Genomic DNA, 6,022 nt, shown 5'->3' on the forward strand with positions numbered 1-6,022 from the left:
ATATTATTTCAGTTGTGTAGCAGCTCTCGTAATCCTCTATTGTTTGGTATTGTAAGCAGCTTCTATTGTTTTTGTCTAAGTCATTGTTTCAATTTTTTAGTCTTTTGTTTTTGGCTGGGGTAACGAACCAATCACGTTACGAGAGCTGCTACATCGCCCTATTATTTCTTTACTTCTTGGACTTATTTCAAGTAATATCACATGTGTGCAGTTAAACATAGCTATGAACACTGTACACTTCAATTATGCCTTATTATTCTTTGAGAGTAAATTCGGATGCGAGTGGACGGGCAAATTCGATCTGAATACGCTACGTGCGGATGGGAATATTTTTGAGTCCGGAAAGAAAAAGTTGCGGATTCAAAATACCCGGATACGTGTGGACGGGGCCTAAGACAGCGATTCCCCCCAACTCAGCGATTCCCCCATTTTGGTACCAATCCCGTACCCACAGTTCTCGGGCTTTTTTCTCAGCGGGTGAGCGCCCGGAGAGACTCCTACTCTGGTATAATAGACGATATAATGGACTCCATTTTCCCAAAAAAACGTGGGTTTAAACGGAAACAGAAAGGTGAAAACAGTAAAAAATAGAAACGGCGGGTTGGAAGTGTTCGAGAAACAAATTATTTTGTTTCCTCTCCACAACAAATAACAACACAGCATCGCTGAACCAAATAACTTTATTTTTGGAGGGGCCTGGCGAGAACCAACCCGAACACTATATAACACAAACAATTTACAAACTACGTGACAAATCCTTGAAAAGCAACCAAGGATAAAGCTATCTCCGAAACGTATAAATCGTTTACAAGCGCCACTAGGGCTGGTGAGCCACAACACCTTAATTAATGTACAAAATATATAGCCAACTACTTCGAACAAGCAATCAGTCTTGGTACCAGTTAGGCTGGGGGACAACAGCTCCGTCATTGCATTTGACTATAAGATAACCAGACCATATTGGCATACTTGCCCAAATACGTACGTCAGCAACCCAATTCAGTGCAACGACGTCAATTTTAACATCAGAACCAATCACAGGCCGCAAAAGTGAGACGGCAATACCACGAAATATTGGCGGCTCGCGCATAGGCAAAACTATAAGAGGATCGCGATATAAACCTAAAGTACAAAAAATTAGCAGAGCTGAGCAACCGCTAACAAAGAAAATGCGTTTTGAACGGAGGCCACAAACAACCTGCCAGAAAAAAACCCCAGTGGGGAAAAAATGCGCAGGAAATCTGGGTAGGAACCAAGGCTCAAGCTCCAAGCGATTAGAAGCCCATCCTACGAAGGATTTACGAAAAGGAAATTAGAACAGCCGATCCTACCAGACTGGATGCATGGTACCTAGAAAAGAAAGAACTAAACAAAGAGAAAATTAAACGAAACGAAAGAACGCCGTTGGTTCGGAAGCCTAGATGACAACCACGTGTTATACCTGGTCTTTTATACCCCTACATCGTTGCCCATGATGCCCCGGCCTGGAACCCAGGCCCTTGTGGTATCTCGTGCCGAAAAAATTGTTATTTTAGCCTTATTCGCTAGCTCACTCGTCAGAAACAGCATTTAGCCTTGCACACCATAAAAGAAAGTGAAAGCGGTCAGCCAATATGACGGGTCCAAAGTTTTTAAGCTCTCTATTTTTGTTACTTTTCGTGAAATTTCTTCTGCACTTATCGCCAAACCTGAACGGATCACAGCATGATTATGTCGACGTCGGCTTGAATGAAACTACCAAAGTTGGATCTGAAGCTTGCTATCGTTCATCACGCTTTAGGATTGCATATGGCGGCATGTCGCAAGTGACTTCAAGTAAGAAGATGTGGAAACAAACCCAGGGCCTCAGTATAAATATCCTTGTCGAGACTGTGCCAAACCAGTGAAATGCAGTCAAAAAGGATTTCAATGTGACATGTGTGACATTTGGTACCATGCACGTTGTTGTGTCATAAATGATCATATTTATGACTCTTTAGCAAACAGCTCATGCATATGGATCTGAACCACCTGCGGTCTTCTAAACCTTCTCTTCTCATCTTGGCCAAAAATGAAGACCTCGTTCAACTAGCAGCAGATTGTAAGCCAGATATAATAATCGGGTCTGAAATATGGCTGACGAAAAATCACAGTACAGGGGAAATATTAATAGCAGACATGTATGAGATTGAGAGGAGAGACAGAGGAACTGACCCTCATGGGGGAGTGTTTATTGCTGTCAAGAAATATCTAATAGCCACTAGAGAACCTGAGCTTGAGACAGGCTGTGAAATCTTGTGGTGCAAGTTACAAATATCTGGTAAAAAGACATTGCACATTGGAGCCTATTATAGGCCGCATGAAAATGACGAAGAGGCTTTCTTATAACTAGAGAGATCTTTGTCTTTAGTAAACGTCAACCATCACATCCTCCTTGTTGGCGACTTCAATCTCTCAGGCTGGGACTGGAACGAACACACTGTTAAGTCCTGTAACCATCCATCACTCTACTACCAGTTTGGGGATATACTGGATGATAATAATAATTTAACCCAAGTGGTCGAACTACCCAGAAAGAAATCAAAACATCTTAGACCTGTTCATCACAAACAACCCAAACAGTGTTAAGAATGTCTTTGTTATACCAGGTATATCAGATCATGACTGCCCCGTTGTGGAGTTAGATTTAATACCAGTACGTTATAAACAGAAACCGCGTGAGACCCCTTTGTATAAAAGGGTTAAATGGGACAATATCTCGGAAGACTTAATGGCAGGATCTATCCAGGTAAAGACCAACACAGATGATAAAACTGTCAACGAAATGTGAATAGAATTTAAGGAGGCCATTGGTAAGGCAGTCGAAAAACACATCCCCATAGAAAAACAAAATCTAGAGATAATTTACCATGGGTCACTCCACAAATTCGTAAATTGTTACGTAGACGAGAAAAGCTGTCCATCAGGAAAAAACGGCAAAAAAAAGATGTCATCAATACAACAGTTGAGCGACTAAAAGCCCTAAAAAGGGTAATACAATGTGAAATGAGGAAAGCTTACTGGAGCTATGTTGAGTCAATAATTAATCCAACTGATGATCCACAAAGTCACACTGGAAGGAAACGTTTTTGGACCTTCATCAAACATCGCAAAACAGACACTATTGGGATTAAGTCCCTCTGCGATAAAGGTAGAGATGTGACCAGACCAGCGGAAATAGCAACCTTGTTAAATGACAATTTCCAGGCAATTTTTACAACAGAAACACCAGTGAGACCAGATCTCCTAAGTCGACCCTCACCTTACACTGACATGGCTGACATTAATCATATCAGAATCTGGCGTGCTCAAATTGCTAAACTCAAAGCCCATAAGGCGCCAGGTCCAGACCAAATCAGCCCCCGCGTATTGAAAGAAATGGCAAATGTGATTGCCCCAATACTAACTACAACATTTACGTAGGAAATCATATGACTCTGGTACTGTCCCTGAGGACTGGAAAACAGCAAACATCACTCCAGTCTTCAAGAAAGGAAAGAGATCTGATGCAGCAAACTACAGACCAATATCACTAACCTGTATAGTCTGTAAATTAACATATCCTGACAAGTCATATCATGAAACATGCAAATGATCATAACATCTTATGTGATCTACAACGTGGCTTCAGAGGAGGTAGATCTTGTGAAACACAGCTGGTGGAGTTTATTGATGATTTAGCATATAACATGCAGAATGGAGGTCAAATAGATGTAGCCATAATGGATTTCTCTAAAGCTTTTGACAAAGTTGGTCACCAAAGACTTCTTCTAACTCACTATGGAATTCGAAGAAAGACAAATAAATGGATACAAGCCTTCCTTAAAAATCGTACACAGAGAGTTGTCTTAAATGGGGAACATTCATGTTATACACATGTCAAGTCAGGAGTCCCCCAAGGATCAGTTTTCGGTCTATGTTTATTTTTACTTTACATCAATGATTTACCGGAGTCTCTGGTTTCAACTGTACGTCTTTTTGCAGATGATTCCCTGCTATACACAAGCTGACACCAAGTTTCTTCAGAGTGATTTAAAGAAGCTAAAACAGTGGGAGGAGAAATGGCTTATGGAAGTTAATGCTGATAAATGCCATGTTCTCAGTACGGGTCACTCATAAGCAGAACCCGATAATTCACGATTACACCCTTCATGGTAAAGTCCTTGAAACTGTGGACTCAGCAAAGTACCTGGGAGTCACCCTAACCCGCACATTGCAAGCAGAGCCTCCTTTTGTCGTTTTCTTTACTGACGAGGAGAAATGGATGCTCTGCCCAAATCGCGTCAACTCTTTGAAGCCGCCGCAGCCCGAACTTCTGGACTAGTCAATCTTGTTTTCTCTCGTCAAACCGGTTTTTCCAGTGCGAGCGTCCGTTTCGTGACAAAACCGATGGTTATAATTGAGCCCGTTGTACCATGAAAAACCAAGATGGCGGCGAGATGTGGCATATTAGGCTTGGGTTCGAGACTGTATCCTGGCAAAATGCAGCGCATATTCAATAAAGATCTTACTCGATCCATGCAGAGCCTTTCTCGAGAACGCCAAAATCGAGCAAGCAAAAGAAAGGCTCTGCTAGCAGGGCTCCTAACCCGAGACCTCAGGTGGAATCGTCACGTTGAAAACATTGCATATAAGGTGAATCAATCATTTGGTTTCCTCCGAAGAAATCTGAGAATTAATTCATCTAATCTAAAATCTTTGGTTTACAAGACCTTGGTTCGACCACTACTCGAATATTCTTTAGCAGCATGGGATCCCTATACCAAAGAAAATGTAGAAAAACTGGAAATGGTACAGAGACGTGCAGCTCGGTATGTTTTAAACCGGTACAATTACTATGCTACAGGAATTAGAATGGACCACCCTTGAAGAAAGACGGAAAAAGGATAGACTAGTTATGTTCTATAGAACCCACAATGACCAAACTGGAATAGACACTGGGAAATATCTGAAGCCGCTGGGCCGAGATAGCCGTCATGTCAACAACCAAGCTTATAAGGTCCCAGTCGCTTTTACTGATTATTATAAATTCTCCTACTTTCCAAGAAAAATAATTGAGTGGAACACTTTGCCAAACGAGACAGTAAATGCCTGTTCTCTGACGGCATTCACAAACTGCCTTTAATTTAATTCATAATATCATTTATTACTTTCATTTATCTATTTATTTATATATCGACCGCTGGCCGTTTTCCAATTTGCAAGAATCATCAATTATTGTGATGGAGGGAAATAAACGGTAGATAGATAGATAGATAGATTGGCTTGCTGTAAGATCGAGTGAAGATGATACTTCTGACGCTTTCGGTAAGTGTATTTTTAGTGTTTCAGCGTGCTTTCCATCGTGAAAGCAAAGTTAACACGATCGACAAATTTTTGTGGAAACGACACCAATGTCCTCTTCTACGACAATCTTATGTTTCCGTAATTTTGAATGGCTTCGACAAGACCTTCTTCCACGGATTTCTCCCCAAAGAGACGTGGTACATGGTACTTTTGTAACAGCAACAGTAACCAGTTTTTAACAGCGTAGGAAAATTCACGTGCGGTATCAGACATAATTCAAACCCTGTCGTTTTATTATTTTTGGAATTTATATATTTTGGAGGTAGAAAAAACAAACAGCACTGTAACTAGTTTTAGATTTTGAATCTCCCTCCAAATTCTGGGGTTTCCTAATTACTTACCGACTTCCTGTCGGTATGGAAGCGACCAATCTCAAAAATAGTTGAAGGCCATGGATTATCCCAGTCTCCCAGACTAGAGTCTCCCCGGGCGCTCACACGCTGACCAAAAAGGAAGACCTAAGACAGCAATGACCAGAACCAAGTTGCTGACCAGCAGTTTTCGTTAAAACAATGGTTTGCTGGGGGTGCTCAGTCTCGCGGGCTCAGAAAACCTGGTTGTGGTCATTGCTTTTCGACCAAAAAGCCCGAGGACTCTGGGTAGACTGGGTACGAGGTTGTGTATACGGAAGGGAAAACCCGCTGATGAAACTGAAACT

Source organism: Montipora foliosa, chromosome 3, assembly GCF_036669935.1.
Source record: "Montipora foliosa isolate CH-2021 chromosome 3, ASM3666993v2, whole genome shotgun sequence".
NCBI lineage: Eukaryota > Metazoa > Cnidaria > Anthozoa > Scleractinia > Acroporidae > Montipora > Montipora foliosa.